The following is a 20,878-nucleotide window of genomic DNA, read 5'->3' as shown; positions in this document are numbered from 1 at the left end:
ATTTAGAGGGGTTGGATCCAAGCTGACATGCAGGAATGTGTTTCCATATAGAGCGTGAAATGTGTTCAATGCAATCTGCTCTGTATGCTCAAAAGGATGAAAACACTCTTGATCTTTGTAGAGTGATGAGATTTTAAGTTTTTCAGAGTTAATTTTGCATTTGTGGTAGTTTATATTTAAGGTACATTGAAAAAGAACGATAAACAGACAGCAACACAGTATGTGAGTTGTGGGCAGCAGGTGTTTCTCAAAGATTCAGGCTGGGACTCATCAGACTTAAAGTGTGATGAATGTGTTCACATTACATTCTTTGAGAGTTTGATTTATTCATTCGCTCAGTTTCCCCTCTTTATGTTCTTGGTAGCAAGTAAACACAAAGAATTCAACTTACTATTAGGAACATGAGAACACAATACAGCCATGTTACAGACAAAATCACATTTGTTTGCACATAAATACACATTGAATCATGGAGACATAAGAATTGTTAAAAGAAAGTTAGTTTAAAAAAAACTACACCTATTTACTCATAGGATTTTTGCTCTGATATGTTATAAATTGTCAAGAATCACATTCAGTAACTTATTCTAGATCGTCAATATTAACAGATTGTCAATCTCAGAAGAACTATTTTGATAATCTATTATTTGTTATTAGTTATTTTTTAGGTAAAAACTACAAATCTTTCATTACTGCTTCTCCAGTGTGAGAATTTGCAATATACTGTAATATAGATTTAACCCTCAAACAGACTTTCTATATTCCTTTTTTTGTATCGTATGGCATGTTTTAATGTCTCCTTGGATAGTTTATATAATGTTTTTTCAGTATTGTTGGTATATAATTGTCTTTCTTTAGTATATAAGAACAAAATACAGGTGTGTTTAGCCCTACGATTCATACATTTTTTATTATGAATATAAAAACAAAAATTATTACGAGCATAAAGATTTCACATATATGAGACAACAAATTTATTACAACAAGTAATATATCATAAATATATCCTAAAGAAAGCCAGCACAGTAACAGAAACCTCCACAGTTGCAGGCACAGCTTCTGGGTTTAAAACAATCTACACACACTCAGATAATCATAGACGTAGAGGTCCATAAGTTGCTGTTTCCTTCAGGAGGGAAATTCTTTGAGGGGACAAGCAGCAATCACCGTGGTGTGAACCCTCCTGACCCCAGCTGCCTGGGACTTGACCTCTCACCCGCTGACCGACTCTCGTCCGCTGCTGTGGAGTCGATTGTGCTATCAGAGGGCTGGAGGCGAGCCTCTTTAGTCAGGGGAAATGAATCTTCCACATGCTGCAGGAGGAATGTCATGGTCCAGACGGTCCAGAGTCCCCCTCCCCCCCCGCCCCCCCGGGGGTTCAGGAATCCGGGCACCTGTGAAATTCCCTTTGGTTTGTTCACGGGGGGCGTCACTCCTCCTTAAGTGAGTCTGCAGGCACGTTAAGTATGGAAAGATGCTTGAAAAGGACATGTCAGATTTATCTTTCATGCCGGAGTAACTTTGACTTATTCTGATCACCTGCCATGAGGAGTTACATATTTGTTGGGTGTTCAAAAGCAGTAAATGTGCATATTTTCACACTAGGAAACTAGGGATGGAAAAAGTTTTTCAAAATAAAAGCCCCCAATGGTCACTGTGTGTTAACAGAAAACTAGGGATGGGCCTAGTTTTTCAAAATAAAAGCCCAAGAAGGTAACTGTATCATAACAAAATAGTCCGAATGAGGCTGTTTTTTCTAAATAGAGTATCATAAAGTAACTGTATCGTAACAGGAAGCTCAGGATGAGACTTGTTTTTCAAAATAAGAACCCCAGACAGTAACTGTATCTTAACAGGAAATGGACCTAGTTTTGCAAAATAAAAGCCCTAGACAGTAATTGTGTCTTAATAGGGAACTCAGGGGGAGGCTATTTATATATTTATTTATTTTTAAATATAAGCCCCATAGAGTTACTGTATATAACAGGAAGTTCAGGATGAGACTTGAGTATTTCAAAATTAAAGCCTTGAAATGTTAATAGGAGCTTATAAGGGGGCCACAGATAAGGCTGGAATTTTAAATTAGTGATTCATTTCAGATTTCTGCTTTTAAGCAATTCTTTGCAATTTGTTCCTCTTTCTTTATTTGGTTTCTTTTTCTTTCTTTATATGGACATCTTCTACTGCACAGCACGCAAGTTTGCTCCGCTCTGAGAGTAGTTACGCCAAGCCACAACACCATTACACAGCACAGCAAAGTAAAACAAGTAGTTTACCTGTTGGAGGTGTGCTGGTTGTCTGCAGCTTCATAAAACATCTCACTGTGGCTGGTTCTCCTTGTACTATTCCTCCCTGCAGTATTTCTAACTGATCTGCTGAACAAATAGCCCTATTTTGAAGTTGAGCAATATAATTTATTTGGTCTTTAAAATAGATGTGAAACTGAAAATGTTTGCCTAGAACAACTGAAGAACTGAAATCCCTCCCTATGAAAAACTTTCAAGTTAAAGGCCAGTATCCACTTCAGATGAGGCAACCAGCCACTGGAGTAACAGTGCTGGGGGAACCCTCGGGTACACGGCAAATAAAATTAAACATTCAAGCATCAAAACTATTTCAACTATCTCAAAAACTAAAAGTGCTAACGTATTCATATTACATGGACAGGTGTCCCCTGTGGAAATACTTAACATATTAAAATATGGGACCAATAGCACCACCATGTGGTCAGTTATTACGTGTTTTACATAACTCATGAACAAAATAATATTTGCACAGTGTGTTCCTTCGACAATGCTGATTCAACTGATATAGGCCATGCCCATTTGCGCCTGGAAATATTTTCCGCCATTTAGGATTTTTTGCTTCTGTTGGCACATATTTAATCTAATCTTCACCAAACTTGGTAAATACCATTTTTAGGTGACCCCAGACAAAACTTATAGGTTCATTTCTGGGTATCATCTACCGTTTGTCTATAATTGGTTGCTAAACTTTCGAAGGTGTGGATGATGCCCTTAACGGGCCAGAACTTTTCAATGGTAAATTGGATTGCAACCAAATTTGGGAATGTTGTACATAAAGCCACACTGTACAAGTGTGTAACATTTGATATAATTCCACCCACAGTAAAGTACCATTATAACATATTTCTGCAATTCTGTTGTCTATAATAAAATGAAACGTGGTACACAAACTCTCCATGAGAATCTTCACGACATACTGAATCATGGCACCAGTAGCCCCACCCTGTGGTCACGAGTAAAACACCACCATACTACTTATTAACAGCTATATCTCTTAAATGTAATATACCACGGTAACCAAATTCTGCAGAGTTGTACAGATGGGGATGCTGAACAAGTGTGTTGTATTTGCAGCAACACTTTGCAAGTTTTTTCAGCTGTCAGCATTCACACGCATTTTCCGCAGGAAACGCATTACTAGATACTATCATGTAACAGCCAATCAGAGTAGGATTAGACCTGAATGTAACCCAGTGAGATTTCATCATCTTGCATCAGTAATGATGAACAGAAAAACTATTGGAACCACTTTCCTCTTACATTTGCAGTGAAATATTGCCCTGTATGGTTTGACCTCTGCCTGAAATGTAAAAGTGTGTCCAGCAGTTAAATGTTAGTGAATGTAAATGAACAAAGGTGTAAAATAGGATGAAAGACACAAGCTTTATGTAACATACAGGTCCTGAAAAATCGACTTTTGACCTTTTTAAACACCCTATAAATCTCTCCTGGACTGCGAACAGAGTTCTCTTTTTTTCACAAAGACTGTGGCTGGAATTTAAAGAGGAGAGTCTGTGAACTTCACAGGATGACAAAACTGGACGCTTTTGATGTGCTGCACAGTCGAATCAGTCTCAACGGTGCCTGCAGCCCATTCAACGTGTTGGTGTCATATTTCATAATCTCTGTGTGCAAAACCTTTGAAGCACCATGGCTGCAGTTCATGAATGACAACAGAGAAGAAAAAGTCTGTGCAGAATTTGCTGCTAGCGCTGCAGACACACAAGGTGACGATCATGAGCCTTATGTTAAAGTGACAACGGTTTCATTTCATACTGACCTTTGAGGTCAAGGTAATAAAGATAATAAAGAGTGCAAAGTTGGAGAGTCACCTTGTTCTGTGATTTTGTGAAATTTTAAGCTTGCTCTCATGTTCTCTGATTGTATGTATTATGTTATTTTGTGCTTTAACAAATTGAATTGATTAATTGACTGATACAATAAATGCAGCAGCCTAAAAACATCCATAAAGCATAAATAATTAAGTCAAAATTGAATATAAATGCAGCTAAACACATCATCTTATACAAATCTGTGTACACTTATGTGGTTTTGTGTTGCCAGTTTATTTGTACTTTACACTAAATTTTACATTTTGCAATTTCTGTCCAATGGGCCACCTAGAGTTGTGATCTCTCTGATAGTGAATTAATATGCTGCACATTATTTATCTTCCATTTTTATATATTCAATAATGCTGTAACCTACAGTTTACATGGGACATGGGACTTACATGGGTTTATAACACACTATAATGTAGTTATTAGCAGATTTAAGTGTGTATTAATGTTATTAAAACCCCTAAACAGATAATGAATGAAAATATAGTAAAACACAGTTGTAATAATATAAAATGTCTTCATAGGAGAAGTTGTAATTGTTGGTAAATACTGTAAAAGTGTCCTTATACCTGCTTACAACTACATTATAGTGTGTTATAAACCATTTATTAAATGTTTGTATAATGCTTATGAATGCTAAATAAGGGAAGTTTATGTCAGATCTAATAATTTTAGAAGTTATGGTTTAAAAGAAGGTAAAATTGATTGATTGATTGATTTCTCATACAAATTTGAGTACATTTGTGTGGTTTTGTGTTGCATGTTTATTCATAATTCACTCAATGGAAAATTATGGAAATCAAAGTATGACTGGTAATGTAAGGACACCAGAAAAGGTGGCATCAAATAAAGAGCAGCCGTGGCTGCCGTGAGGGATAAAAGCAGCTGAGGCAGCATTTTGTCATAAATCATGTCAGCAGCTTCACATCAGAGCAAATCATTTTGAAGGAGTTGGCCACAATGAACACATTGGCACACAACTTGAAAAGTAAACGGGAACACTTTTACAGTCATGTGAGGACCTCGACCAGTTCCTGCACTGGAGGCTGGACTGGCAAAACTTCAGCCAGAAAGCTTCCATGTAAATATGACTTATTTTTGGCAAACATTATTGTCTGTAAGAACCCAGTGAAATCTGTCTGCTGCAGGCACACACAATGTCCTTAAACTGCTCAGCTATAAGCACAGACTGTACAGTACCTCAGTGTTATATAATTCATAATGTATTGCTGAAATAGTTTCATGGAGCTGCTCATTCAGTAAACATAACTTTCTGAATGTCGTGGTATAACTTGCTGCCACCTGAACATTAATATCCTTTTGATACATGTACTGACTTATTAGCCGAGAGGCACGCCGTCCTTCAGCGGACAAACATGACTTGAAAGATTTAAGATGACGGTGTGATATACGCTCCTGTTCGTACAGGGTTCAATCTATGCGTAATGGGTGGAACGTAATGAACATGTCAAAAGGAGCAGAATGAGTTTGGTTTAATATTCATCAGCTGACCACAGGAAGTTGAGTTTAGGCGACATGAAACATGAGCGCAGCCTCTGATAAGTTCATTATGGAGGTGAATGAATTAAGGCCTGTGTTCATCCTCTGAATTCTAATTATCAGGTCATAAACTCTGTCCTTCCTCATGGTCGAGGACAGGATGAGGGATTTCTGTTGTCCTTTCCTCCTCTGTGGACTCCAGACTCCCTGCAAAGTCAAAGGCAGCCTCATTGTCGGCCAGTGGACATTTTATCCTAATATTATTGCACTCGTAATCATATTTCATCCTGCACAGTCTGACTACCTCACAGTACACTGCTCAACAGCCACCATGACTCCTGCAGCTGAAACATCATATATCTAGTTTCATATCATCATATTTCTGTCTGTCATATGGCTGTTTACACTGTACTGTATGTAAATCCATGTTTCTGCTGGTAAACATATTTAGTTTGGTGTGAAAGTTCATTTTTGACCTTGGAAACAGGAATTTGACAAAAATAATCTTAACTCACAGTTCACTGACTAGCTTGCAGAGCTTTTAACCACATCTAATGGTCTTCATCAGTGGATGGAGTTTGCTCAGGCATTGTGAATCCTGGAAAAAAGCTGGTAAGTGGACTTAGACCAATATTAGTTTGACTAGTACTGTGTCAAAACACGTAATAGATCATAATTAAGTAAAGAAAAAGGGGGGTTTTGGTGGTGAGATTAGCAAACCCAAATGATGTTATGAAGGCATCTCACCAACAAAAACCAGCAGATCAATAAAACAAACACACCAAACAAAAACAGCATTTCTGATATTTCCCCAAATACCATTTTTTGTTCATTCAAATAATACAAAACTATTAACAATACATTAAAAAAAAACATGTTGGCATTATTTTTGACTGTAAAGAGGGATGATTAAAGGTGCAATATGTAAGAATCAGAAATTCCTTCTCATTTATGACACCGGTGGCCATTAAGTGAGCTGCAGTCAGACTTCCTGTTGCTCACATTTATGCTCACACTCCTTCAGTTCGAGCGAGCAGCGGCGCTAACATTAGTCAGCTAAAACCACAATATCACAATATATTTCACATGCTTTGCAGTAATGTTAGCTTAGCTGTCAAAGAGAAAGAAAGCAAGCTCAGGGTCAGTTTTGATCCCGAAAACCAAATGAAGGTCCCTCCGTGAATCTAATTTCCCCCAACATCAGTCACATTGCTGTCTGGCCAGACCGGTTTCACTAGATACAACTTTTGTTTTTGTGGGCTTAAGTGGACTTTTTGTTGGACTCTGTGTTGTGTCGGGTGCCAGTTGTCTGTTGATGTTAGCAGACTCTGTTTTTAAGGTAACGATAGCTAGTGTTGCACTCTGTTGGCGCTGTAGGGGGATAGGAGACATGTAAGGCACTCAGGAGTACGTGTAAATGTCACATCCTTTGGATTTTCCCAGTAAAACCATCTTGAGTCCTTTACATAGAAATCGGTCAAGAGGCTGCTAAAAAGTCATATTCTGTCGATAGTTTTAGTTAATTTTTGAACGTTGCAAACCAAAATTCTTACATATTGCACCTTTAAATGTGATTTTAGTTGGACTTGACTTTGATCTGATAATGGCTTTTGGAGGATTCCAAAGTTATTACAATGAATCCTGAGGGGTAGATGAAAATATATAAGTTTTAAGGCAATTTGTCCAATAGATGTTGAAATATTTCAGTCTGGACCAAAAAAGATGGTGGACCAATCAATACTGTCATCCCTAGAGCCTCACCACTACCATGGGTAAATAATATCCAGATCCAAATCAAATCTATGTGGTTCTTTTAAATTCAAAAAGATGCAGCAAGGACAGAAGAACAGAATATACTGAATCCAAGCAGCCTTTCTAACACACACACACACACACAACACACACCAACCGTATGCTTTGGTGTGTGTTATTTTGGCTTTAACTTGTGGACCAGTCAGGCAGCAATTTGTGTCGCTGTCAAGTGACTCATCGTCAAGCGTCTCTGTTTCAGGCTCAAACATGCAGCTAAGTGCTCTCCATGCCTGAGCGCCTCAATATATGTATGGAGGGTTTATAGGGTGCAAATTTGTTAAAAGCCTTTTGTCTTAAATCAGTGCATCGAATACTTCCAACATTTTATGAGACAGATCAATTTTCAGGTGCATATTTTGAATATTTACAGCTCTTTAAACACTTTATATTCACAACAAACTTTCAGATCAATGGATTCCTGCACAGAGTTGAGGTTTGAGTAAACATCTGCTTCATCCTAACAACCAAGAACTCAAAGTGAATTGAGTTCTTGGTTGCATTATTTGACCTCAGATCGGCTGACTATCTGCTAAATCATCACTTCAAAGAAACGATGCACTAATGCACAAGGGATCAACAAGTTACGGATTTAAGATATCCTATAGACTCACATGAACCCTTCTATTATTCCTGACCCCCACCCCTAAAAATACATGTTGACAAACACCAGAGTCCTGCAATTAAAAGGCCTCTGGCTCTGAGACACAGCGACTGCTGCTGACGATGTTCAATAATTGTTCCCCTGTCATATAAACCTTGTAATTACATCGCGGTGATCGAGGCATCTTCTCCCCGCGAGGCTATCAGGATAGTACAGAAATAGGCCTCCTCCTCCTCCTCCTCCTCCTCCTCCCTACAGCTGCAGCTCTCCAGAGAAACACCGGAGTCATGATCCTGCTCTGAGGCTTGGAGCCCTTTTCCTGACACTTTGTTCCACATATAAACAGGAAGTAGGAGCTGTATGGCAGAAATTGTGCCAGGAAGCGTGTTTTAAAGAATTAGGGAAGTGACTAGGCTACCTTGATGTGGCTGGAATCCGCTGTGCTTCAGAGAATTGGCTGTTCTACATGCTGGATAAGTGGGTAATAGAAGTATTGTTACACTCTTTTTTTTTTGAACATCAGTTATCAACTAAAGAGACAAGAATTGTTGTGAAAAGCAAAACAAGGAAGAAAAATGCTCTCAGCACTTGCTTGATTGATATTCAGGGCCGCAGAAGAGGGTTTATACCTGGGCAGATGCCAGTTTGGACGTACTGAGTAGCTTGAAGGGGAATTCAGTTTTACATTGATTAAAATACATCTAAATGGCCATAGATATCTATACTAAAACTGATATATGGAGGGTTTATAGGGTGCAAATTTGTTAAAAGCCTTTTGTCTTAAATCAGTGCATCGCATACTTCCAACATTTTATGGGACAGATTAATTTTCAGGTGCACATTTTGAATATTTACAGCTCTTTACACACTTTATATTCCACAACAAACTTTCAGATCAATGGATTCCTGCACAGAGTTGAGGTTTGAGTAAACATCTGCTTCATCCTAACAACCAAGAACTCAAGGTGAATTTTTTGCCTTACATTATTTACACAAATTTGTCTGCTGGACTGTTTGTGCAGCCTGTATTTATTCATTTGTATTTATTTTCCCAAACAGTAAATGTACTGACTGCAAAGATGTTAGCTCTAGCTAGGTAGTTATTCATAAAGTCTCGATATAAGCGTGAAATTTTCACTCAAGCATTTTTTCCTCGATTTGTGCAGTCCAGAGCAAATATGCCTCTATTCTCTGCCATTCTTGTCTTTCCATTGACTTTGTATGCAATTGTGCCATGTCTAATATCCGCTTCATACTCTGTGTTTGCAATGACACAACACACACCTTAAAGGACCATTTCGCTGATTTTAAACCTTATCTCTAGCTATACGAATGAGGGATATAGTGTGAAAAACACCTGTAGTTGTTGCTGATATTCTCTGTGCCTCTGGGACACAGCTGCAAAATCTGTTGTTCTTCCGGCACTAGCACCGTCATTTAATGTGTACAGTAACGTAATTGGAGGCAAGGAAGAACTACAGGCTCCCTGCCTCTGGGTAGCCAGGGAGTGTGCTCTAGATGCTGCTCAAAAACAAAACTTCCTTGTTCTCTTTGCCTGTATTGCAAACTAGCTATGTTTCAAACAGTGAAAATGACATCCCAAAATATGAGTGCAGAGGATGTTATGAATGAGGATACATTTTACAGTGTTTTGGCTGACTTGGATATTCAGCCGTATTTACTCGAGCCAGAGTAGATTTGGGGGTTGGGCATCAGGAGCTCATGCGCAACGCATGCTGGTACATGTAGGCACTGCCGGCATTGCTAAGCGAGCAGGAAAACTCGGCTTTCTCGGTCAATATAGCACACACTGAGGAATTTATTACTTCAATCGACTACATTTACCATCAAAGCTGATTAGATATCCATATAAAACGTAGTGAAATTTCCCTTTGAAGCTACAATATGCAAAATCAAGCTAGAACTAGCATGATACCACCTCCCTCTCCCTGCACACACCCAAAATATTGATTTCTCCCCGGGGACTGGGAGTAATAGAGCTCATAGATTGCAAGTACTGGGAGCTTGCTAGCCTGTGAGTAATCGATAACGACGTCTTCCAGCAGCTAATGCTACCTTGGAGCCACCACTTACTTTGGCCTTTCTCTGATTGGTTAGAAGGGCGAGGCTCGCCTAAAAACTTGAGAAGGGGAATATATCTGTACTGCTGCCAGGCTGTGCAAAGAGTCTGGAGTCACGGAAGCCTTTGATAACACCTCTCCATATTAAGATATATTTTGGAGCATATTTCAACTAAAAAATATAACAAAAAACGTACAAACTGTAGCTTAAAATCAATACACCTAAAACTTCAACACTTTCCTGTATTTAATGACACAAATAAAGGATTGTCTTGAAAGTGGGGGCACAAGTAATGGACTTTTTTGCATATATATGAGAAAATGACTCAAAGACTATAAAAAAGCCTCCATTACAAACTGGAGGTGTGGAGTTTTACTGGGTTGAGTGTAATGAAAGATGTAACTGTAAATGTAATTACCTGCTGCATACCTGATGTGTCTTAGCCTGCTGTTGCATATTAGATGGATATCAAGGCTTAAATTTAAATTTGTCTGTCTCAATTCATTTAGATGATATATTCACTGCTGTAATTGGATGTGCTTTGTCTGGGAATGTTGCTGTGTATGACTGTCGACTTTCTTGGCAGGTAACGAGGTGTTAATGTGAGATTTAATGCAGATCTCGTGAGTCTTTCTCAGTTCTCAGACTTCTCAGCTCCAATTCTTGTCTCCAGCGGACTTGCTGTTTAGACGCAGATAAATCTGATGTTACAGGCTAAAGGCCAAAACAACTTGTCACTACTGGTTAGAGGAAATGCTTTGATGCCACATCTGACTATGCTACCATTAGACCACGCATGACGATTACTTGAAGCGCTGTAGGGCATCATCATCGCCGTTCCCCTGGTTATGTAACCGCAGTATAAACATGCAAAGGTATGCTTCACCAGTCAGTATAGATTTTATGTTCTTACGATGCAGAGCGACTATTTTCCTCAAAGTACTCCCTGTTGGGAGGGAACAGTCTCACCAGTGCTCATAAAAAACAAATATCCATTCTCTAACATTTCATTTCTGCAGCAGAGAAGTAAACAAACTTGTTTTGATTACCATATGTTGGCTGTAGACCTGCGTCACACAGCCTTAAGCCTGTAAACTTAAACTGAAAGGGAAAACGTATTAACCATGACCTACAGCAGAGACTTAACCTCCGCAGAAATATGCCAGTCTCGTTGCCCCGAGCCCTGACCCGGCTGTTATCTGGCTGTTTGTAGTGTGCTGCTGTTCTTCAAGAGCCCCAGATATGGGCTTTTATGGGCCGTACATGGAGCTTCTGTCAAAATACTAAACTTCAAACTGTCAGCCTCTAAATCAACTCTTGAGACACTCAGAGACCTGGGAGGACTTCACATGGCGGCAGACAAACTGTATCAACTCAGAGAGGATGTGCACAACGTTAAACTACTGGCTTAACATGGAAATTTTGCTGTTTTTTATTACACTAATTGGTTATGACTCATCAATATTTTGTGGGAAGAAAAACAGCAAACCAAGATTTTTATTTTTTTAACCAAGAGCTGCAACAGCTATTTTTAAATATGTCATCACCTTATAAGTTGATATGTTTATCTTGTTAGCAAACAGTTGCTTATTTCCACATCCAGCAGTCACGGAGCAACATTATCATTCATTTGGAGTGACATTTCTGTCCACCTGGTCAATGTAAGTCTCTATTTTTACTCTGTTTTTGCTCTCTACCAATGCCTGAGGGAATTATCTGTCTCTTTAACTTCCAAATGTTTCACTATGTTCACCAGCTAGTCACTAACTGTATCTGTTTGCCATTTGATGCTGAGCAGGTAGTGTACAGTGGCTTTTTAGAGCTCTGAAAACAGCTGCCTGCTCCAGCTGAAACTCGGTATAAAGCTCTGTAAAGCTGAAGGGGAGCTGCAGAGTTAATTAACCATAATTAACCATAATTTGCTGGTTTCAGCTCCTCAGATGTGATGATTTCATTTTTTTTTCCATACATGATAGTAAACTGAATATATTTGGGGTTTGGACTGTGGGTTTAACAAAACAAGACAAATCAAGATTCCTTCTTTGACTCTGGAAAATTTTTTCACAATTTTCTGACATTTTATGGACCACAACGATTAATCAAGAAAATCACCTGCAGATAAATCATAATTTAACTTAATTTAAACTTTATTTAACTAGGAAGTCTCCTGAAATACATTATTTCTTTTTACAAGGGTCACAAAGCTACATGTCAACATGCACATTATTGATTTCCAACAATCACATATAACAACAAATCAGGACCTGAGAGACACGAGATAGCCAAAAACTTGACTGTTAAAAACAATTACATTCCTCAAAAAGTGTTTCCAGACAAACTTTATCTCAAAACATGTTTCCAAGCTCAGGGTGCACAGAAAGAAAATGCAGTTTTACAAACTTTCTAGTAGACTCCAGTGAGACTGGAGATTATCCTTTCAGATGATCTGGTCTGATAGCAGTTAGAAGCACAAAGGTAAGTAAGCAGGAAATTTACCAAAGATGGCTTTAAACATCCCAGCCTTCACTTTTTTCCTTTTGTCCAGCTCCTGTGAAGAGATTAAAGATGTACAAAACTTTTTTTTTTTTTTCCTACCACATGGACGTGTGAGAAAGGAATTCAGATGTCTAAACACACACCCACTCCTAAACTCACGGCCAAATGTTGCTCATTCTGCCGACCTATGATCGTGTTTAAACTGAGGGTGTGTTTAATGTGTTAGTTTAGGGACTTTTGGATAAACCAAGAGGACCAGATGTGTGTTTCGCATCAGGTGCCGCGCTCCATAACAAACCCTCAGATCCATGGAAACCGCTGCACCGCTCATTGAGTTTGGTTTAAAACTTTAGGATTCGAGTAAACATGGACCTCCTCCTGACGAGAGAATTTGTGTTTTAACACTGACGCAAACCAAAAGACACATAAATGAGAGCATCAACACCTCGGCACTTAGATAAACATTTAAATTTTGTGCTGAGTAGAGCCAGATGTGAAAGTCTTTCCTTTATTTTTCATAGCTGATGCTTTCTTGGTATGTTCTGTTCCCTTTTTTTTTATAGTATTTTGTACAACTGCTTTATGCAGTTATCATTTATTCATTTTCCATTTCAAAGTGGGCTATAACATGATTTATCAGAAGGTTTTATAAGGCCAGACGAAAACCCTTTTAGGAGCTGCAATTTAGCGGAGTTTCCTACTTATGTGAGTCAAAAATCTGTGAGTCAATTACATTTATTATTTCTTTTAATGGACTTCAGTGTGTTTTTTCTGGGATCTTTCTCTGCTTCAGCCCTGGTTCTGGACTGGCTGGCACATTGCATGCCTAGCCAGTATATTTTCCTGTGTTTATACTGCAGGGAGCATGTGCTGCTATTTTAGTATCCTGCATACAGTGAGAGAAGGACCTTTGCATCCAGGCGAAGACGAGGGCAGGGTTTTCTCTCTTGCGTAACCACGACGGTTTTCTGAAAATATACCTGCTGTAGACTGAAGGGGAGACACAACAACAAACCTTTGTTTTTCTTGTTTCATTTCGGTTTGAGCCACCATGTAATTATCTTGCCTGAGAGGAAGTGACACACTCAGAGATGTAAATACGGGTGGGCAGAGAGCAGCGCTTGTGGAAGAAAGAAAATCATTTTGGTGGACTGTAATCATAGAGAAGAAACAATTAGTCACTAAACAGTCAGACTTTGTGTCTTTGTGCCATACAATTGAACCAGAGCTGGAACTGAACGAAGAGGTGTCACAGCTGCAAGCAGCAATATGATGACCAGGCTTCAGTCTGGGACAAACAGACATTGTCATGAACATTTCCAGGTCTATATTTTGATTCTGGGGCTCTGGAATATCCTTGCATGATTTACAGTTTTAAAAAACTACTTATTTATCTTATACTGGGCCTTTATGCAGCCCCTCACTTGAACCTCTGTCTGAAACAGGCAGTTTTAGGTCCTGTGTCTTTAAGACCCGCCTCCTGATGAGCTCACTCTGTTCTGATTGGCCAGCTTCAGGAAGCTTGCAACGGCTCCGGAGGCAACATAAACAAACAAACTATAGTCGTCAGATTTCACTCCTTTTTCTCATTCTTTACTCGAAATGGAAACCTCTCAAATACATCCGTACATATTCAAGCCCAAATCCAATGCGAGAAATGTGAACAACCCTAGCAACAACCTTAGCAACAAAGACTACAAAACTGACGGCCATCTGTGTGCGAACAATCTGATGTCACAAGGAGGAATGTCACATCACAAGGAGGAAGTAGAGGTAACTTTGGACTTCAGAGCATGTTACCATGTTTAACATAGATATCATAACAGTATACAAATAACAGAAAATCCCAAAAAGTGTAATATGTCGCCTTTAAAGTTTTAGAATTTGTTTAGAATTAATGTTTAGAGAGTTTAATATGAAAATGTCATCCTCACATGACGAGTTTTTCAATAAAACAGGAATCTTCAAATTACGACATTATGCAATTCAGTCTGCATCAGTCTGGAGACTGAACCATTGTGCAAAGTTTGACATATTTTCAATGGGACACATTTGATTGATTCACATTTTCTTAATAAGTCAAAAAACGGTAATAAAAAAAATCAAAATCAAAAAAGATAATTTATCATAAAATCAGGTTTGAAGAATAGTTGAAAAAAATAATGCTTGTGTCTGATACAGTAAATACTTTTACTTTTGCTGTCTGAACACTTTCTCCTACATTTGATCATTGATTTATATCATAAAAGCTGCCAAAAAATTCAAACTTTTTGTAAAAAATGTTTCAATATAAATTTCAATATAAATTTACCACAAGTCATCTATATACTGTACATTCACATAAATTAAGTAAAATATTACCATAGATATGAAGAGAAATGTTTACTATAGCATTTAAATTTTGTGTGTGTACTTGTATTACTCATGTTGTCGGGACATAAATCTGTTTACACAGTAACATTATGGGGACTCGCTTCCTTATGGGAGTCCTGGTAACATAAATCATTAAATTTTAGGCTGAAGACGAAAGCTAAGGTTAATGTTATCTTAAGGTTACTTATTAGTGGTTATGGTTAGGCTAAGTCTCCGGGAAATGAATGTAAATCTATGTAATGTCCCCAAAAGTGACCTAAGTAAACTCAATTTCCAAACTAAGAAGTACTTGAGCAGGTCAAACAATGGTGTACAAGATGTGATTTTAAAGAAACAAACTACATATAAAAACTAAAGAAGCTTTAATTAGATAATTAGATACAATCAGAGTGATGGATTTCATCATTTAGTTACAGTGTATTAAAAATTCTCCTCAGTTGATTCCATATTTTGGGGAAACTTTCAAAGCTGCTGTACATACTTTTAATGATTTATATTGTTTCCATGGTGTCAAGATCAAGAGAACCGTCCCCATATTTGAGGATATTTTTGTAAACGAGAGATCAGTTTTAAAAAGAAGAAAGGCCGACAGAAAAGGAAGACAAAGCAACAACAACACCGGCCCCTTTGTCCCGGTCTCCTGATTATCTTCCACTGCATGTGAGATTGATGAATAAATCATCATTACAAGCCCAAACAGAGGAATCTTAATCTCTTCATCTTCTCATATTTTAATGGGCTAACCACACGGAGGACACCGAGGGGACACAGCAGCGAGGAGAACAAGTGTTGCCTTGTCGAACGCTTGCACTCGCACCTCGCTGGCGTCCAGTAGCTCAGCGAGAGAGGCAAGATCGTATAACACTGCCTTGTTTTTCTCATGCATTTTTGTGGTTTGAGCAAAAAAAAAAAAAAAAAAAAACCCTCCTGGACACCAGCCCGGGGATTTCAATTCAAAAAAGGATCTCAATCCAAAAATGCTTCCAACTTGTCGTGCACAGGCCTACTGAAGAGGCTCGATTATCATATTTTTAAAAAAAAAACGTCAGGAGGTTGAGCAGGAAAAGGCACTTTGCCAATAAAGTTGATATAATTAATCATTTGTTGGACTGCTTTCTTGCTGTTGCCAAAATGGAAATTATATTGATTTATAGCGAGAATTAGATGAACTTTGAGCACGGAGCAGTGTGTGGGAAACCAGACCCTGCAAGTTTCTGTTTATGTTTGTGGTCGGCTGCTCACCACTGAGGTGGAAAAAGTGACTCAGGTTGAAGCCGGGGACTTCCTCTCACCGTGACAGCAGATAAAGAGACACATCCATGGCAGACGGGGCTCTCGGACCACCTCGGAACTTACACCTGATATTCTCACCTAGACTCTCTGACACACACACCGCTGTAGCGAGGTTGTCTTTCATATCGGTGTGAAATATCTTCATCTCATGAGCCTCGAATAAATCTGACAAACAGACTGACATTTGCACACACACACACACACACACACACTCTCTCTCTCTGCCTCTCTCTCTCTCTCTTGGGCATCTTTATATCTTACACTTATTTTACCTCCTCAGAGGTTCATAAAGAGACACTCAGAAACATAAAACTGTAACAGCTCAGCTTTGACACCCATCACCATGTCAACAGAGTAGATTTAACTCTTTAACAGACAGTTTTCCCTTTTTGTTTCATATAAGACTTCCACATTATTTGACAGTGTCATATATATTATATAGTATCCTCTCGAAGCCCGAGCTGAGTGGATATTCAAACCCAAGACTTCATGTTTTAATGGTTGCACTAATCCATCGACAGCAGTTCATCTACAGTTCATAATTTTATTCTTATTTTCTCAAAAAAAAATTCAGCCAGACAAATGTGGAAACTTTGAATCTCCACTAGAATTTAAAGTAAAGTTTTGTGGGTTTGAAGAATGTTTGGCTTCACAGCATGAGTTTGTAACCAACCAGAGAGCTGCTGATAATTAAATGTCCCCTCCAGACATGTTTAAAGACATAAAAACACTCTGCTTTGAATAATTATTTGTGTCTGATATAGTTTTTTCCCCTTAAAACTTTTTAATTGCAATAAGTAAAACACATTTTTGAGTGGAGGGGGACTTTAAAGAGGAAAAGATAAAAACAGTTGCTTTAAAGGCCTCCTCCACTCAAAAATGTGTTTTTCCTCTTATTACTTCATTTGGATGTTTTTTTACCTTCATTGTGCAGAATGTTATATGTGCAGTTAAACACTAGAAGCTGTTTTCTTAATCTGAATTTAAGACGTGTACCTATGAACAGGAATTGTGATGTCATAAGAAAGTTTGGAAGCCAATTATGGTCCAATATTCAATTTACACAAGTGTGATCCGGAAACTTGAAGCATCCAGAGCACAAACACTGAAAACAGACAAAAGTAATTGAATATTCAGAGATTTTCAATGAGGGAGAAGGAGGAGATGCATTTGAAGGATTTTTAATGAAGTAATTGAACTTTTTTTGTGGAAAAAATGGTTTACTGTAGCTTGGATTGTACTTCATATGTATGTCACTTTGGACAAAAGCCGAATGAATAAATGTAAATGAAAAACCATTTCAGACAGATTATTTTTCAAAGCAGAGTGTTTTTATATATCTTGAAACATGTCTGGAGGGGATCTTTAAGTGGATCTTCTATTTTGAATAATAATTTGTGTCTGATATGCCCCCCCCCCCCCCAAAAAAAAGTTCAATTATCTCGTTAGTTTAAGTTTAAGTTTAACTGCGGGACACAAAATGTCTCCTTCTTCACTGTAAAGTCTGTTCTCAGTGTTTGTGCTCTGGAGGCTTCAAGTTTCCACATCACACTTGTATAAATTGAATATTGGACCACAGTTCGCTTCCAAACTAGTTGTGATGTCACGAATCACGCTCGTAGGCTTGCCCCAAAAAAAATCAGATTTCCCATGAGCTCAGAGAAACTTTCCACATTCATCAGACGAATGTGAAAACAGCCTTCTGGTGTCAAACTCTGCACATACATCATTCTGCACAGTGAAGCTCAAACATCCAACTGAAGGAACAAGAAGAAAAGCATATTTTTGAATAGAGGGGGGCTTTAAAGAACAACACGCATTTGGACTGCATGCTCTGCAGAATCAACGCCATCAATCATGCCTCCTCTGATCAAAACCAACAAGCCAGTTTCCATTTTTGAGAGTCAGAACAACAGCACATGATTGATGTGGACACAGACAGGGAGGTGAGTGCAGGTAAATAATGAGATCCAGGACTCGCGCCAGTTGGCTTGAGGCGGATCTGCAGCAGCAAAAAAAATAAAATAAAAAAAATGTATATAAACAGCTGAGTTTGTGGTGCAGGCGAAACAAGAAGAATAAAATACTTATTATGATGAAAAATGTTTTCTACAAATGTGGTGACAGTTTATTTGTGTTATTTTACAGCTCTTAAAGAGAACTTTTTACTGGCAAAGTAAAAACAGGGACAATAGAAAAGCATATGGACCAGAGCTAAATGATCAAGAACAGAAACCACTAAACCAGCAGTGGGTGCCATCTGCGTTCATTTTACAAAGCAGAGCAGTGAAACAAAAGCCTTGCCCGTCCAGCGCAGAGGAATCTGTGTATGTCCCGATAAATCAAAGCCAGTGCAGGCAGCGTTTTATCAAGCATCTGCTGAGTGTTTTTGCATGTGCACACTCCACGACCTCACTGCACTGAAGCATCCCTGCAGCAGGACAGTACAGCAGGGGGAATCCCTCCGACCACCCCCCCTCCAACACCACCACCACCACCACCACCCGGAGAGATTAACCTCTGCTAAACAGAGCGTGTGCAGAAGGCTACTCATGCTGCAATGACAGCACTGATTAGAGATCTGCTCTTCATCCCAGGGGGAGCAGCACCACTCCTGAGGGAAATGTGGAGGTGGAGGGAAATGTGAGCTGTAGCTTCACATTTGCTACTATACGTTTCCTGTCTCCTGTTCCCCAAAGTGTGGCGTAAAATGTCGCATTACACCAGTAGACCCCGTGGTGGGTGTCGTGTCAGAGGTGAGCTGAAAGAGCAACATGTGATTCATCAAAACAGCCGCTACCGTCTGATGTTTGTCACTATGAGCTAAACAACAAAACAAGTGTAAGAGTGACACCTACTGGAAAAAGCTCATCATTTATTTATTTAGTTCTAAACCTGAATCATCTTGTTTGGATGATGGTGTTCAAGGTGCTTTGATGCAATGAGATATGTGAGATAACTGTATCCTATTCTGTATCTTCTCTTTGTTTATTGTATATTAGTTTTGTTTGTTTTAGGTGGGTGAACATGTTTGTGATCTGACTGAAAAGAAGTAAAAAATCTTAAATTATTAAAAACAATGTGATTTTTTTGGTTACACTTTATGGTTTTATAATTTCCTGATAACTTTCTAAAAATCTAGGAAATGTCTGAAGTTTGGTACCAGTTTTAGAGAAAATAGAGATATTATTAAGAGTTTAGTTTAGAGTTGCAACTGTTAGTCGATTAATTCAAACAGCAACTATTTTGGTGATAGAATTATCATTTTAGACACTTTTTTAAGCAAAAATGCCAAAAATTATCTGATTTCAGCTTCTCAAATTGTACTTTATTTTATTTAACCTTTATTTAAACAGGAAAGTCATTAAGAACAAATTCTTATTAACAATGGCAGCCTGGCAATCTGAAGATTTGATGCTTTTCTTTGTCATTTTTTAATTAAAAAAAAAAATCTTTATTTAATTAGGCAGCCTCATTGAGATTAAGATCTCTTTTCCAAGAGAGACCTGAGAACAAGAAACATTCATAAGAATAAAAAACAGTCACAAGAATCATAAAAAAACTCAGATAATAAAGCCTTAAAATGTCCAAGAAGAATTTAAGACTCAAGTTTGTGCAGAATACCTGAAACCAGTTCTGCCAACATTAGTGTGAACATGAGGGATATCTGTAGTAGTTAATGGATTTAAATGAGAGATGTGAGGTAGTTTAGAAGCTTCAACAGTAGTTTTATTGATGAATAACATGATGATTATTTATTCTTGACTAACCAAGACTGGCTTTCACAGCGAAACACAGTTTTCCTTTTCAGTGCAAAGGACTAAGACACACATGGTGCTGAATCTTTACAGTTATTGGAACTTTAAAAATAAATGAATTTGAGAATTTATATTAATCAGTGAATACATACACAGTCTGGTCTAATTCATCTGTTTGAAAGAATGCCAGATGTCTTATCAAAGCATGACAAGATATGTGATATCAGTACAAACAATTGTTAACAATAAGTAAAAAATCCAAGACATTTTGAGTCCTGAGTGTATTAAATACATTTTTTCCTGTGGATGATTAGCAGAGATTGTTAATCTTTGTACAGTGCACACATGAAACATGTACAGTCGCTCGTACTGGTCCCGTAAATTGAATTCTTCATCATAAATCATTGTGGTATTGTTTTGTTGGATTTGTATTCACCAGTGATGATGTACACAACATGATCAAATTCTGTCAGTAAAAAATGCAACAATTCATGAAATAAAGTTAATTTTACTTGTGTATTGTGCTCCCCTTTCTGCCATTGTTAAAAGTCTATTAAAATGCTAAATGTCTGGGAGTTATAAATACCCACTAACTTTAAGAAATAATGTGTTAAATGATATTTTTCCCCTTAAAATAAAATAAAGGATGTGTATTATTATGAATTATGGGTGTTAAATAAATGCAACACATTTGCAGTAAGAACACAAATTATTTATTGTAATTTGGAATTAGCTCAGTATCACATTAAGGCATTTGAAACTGTCTTGTAAAGGAAATGTAGGTTATCAATGTTCATTCTGATGTTTCAGATTGTG

The 20,878-nt window shown here is 38.0% G+C and overlaps 1 long non-coding RNA gene across 2 annotated transcripts in view; it reads right to left on the bottom strand.

The window, feature by feature from the left end:
• The window catches only part of LOC121914135, a 47,088-nt gene that overhangs the window by 24,670 nt on the left and 1,540 nt on the right, over nucleotides 1-20,878 (bottom strand). The window contains exon 3 of one of the 2 annotated variants that reach the window (XR_006100470.1): nucleotides 749-1,449. The exons of the other annotated variant lie outside the window; for it this stretch is intronic. This is a non-coding gene — a long non-coding RNA (uncharacterized LOC121914135). Of the gene's footprint in view, nucleotides 1-748; nucleotides 1,450-20,878 lie in introns of those variants that run through there. 2 annotated transcript variants of the gene reach the window in all.

The sequence above is a fragment of the Thunnus maccoyii genome, chromosome 16 (genome assembly GCF_910596095.1).
Source record: "Thunnus maccoyii chromosome 16, fThuMac1.1, whole genome shotgun sequence".
NCBI classification, from domain to species: domain Eukaryota; kingdom Metazoa; phylum Chordata; class Actinopteri; order Scombriformes; family Scombridae; genus Thunnus; species Thunnus maccoyii.
This window is presented reverse-complemented; position numbering and strand designations above follow the sequence as displayed.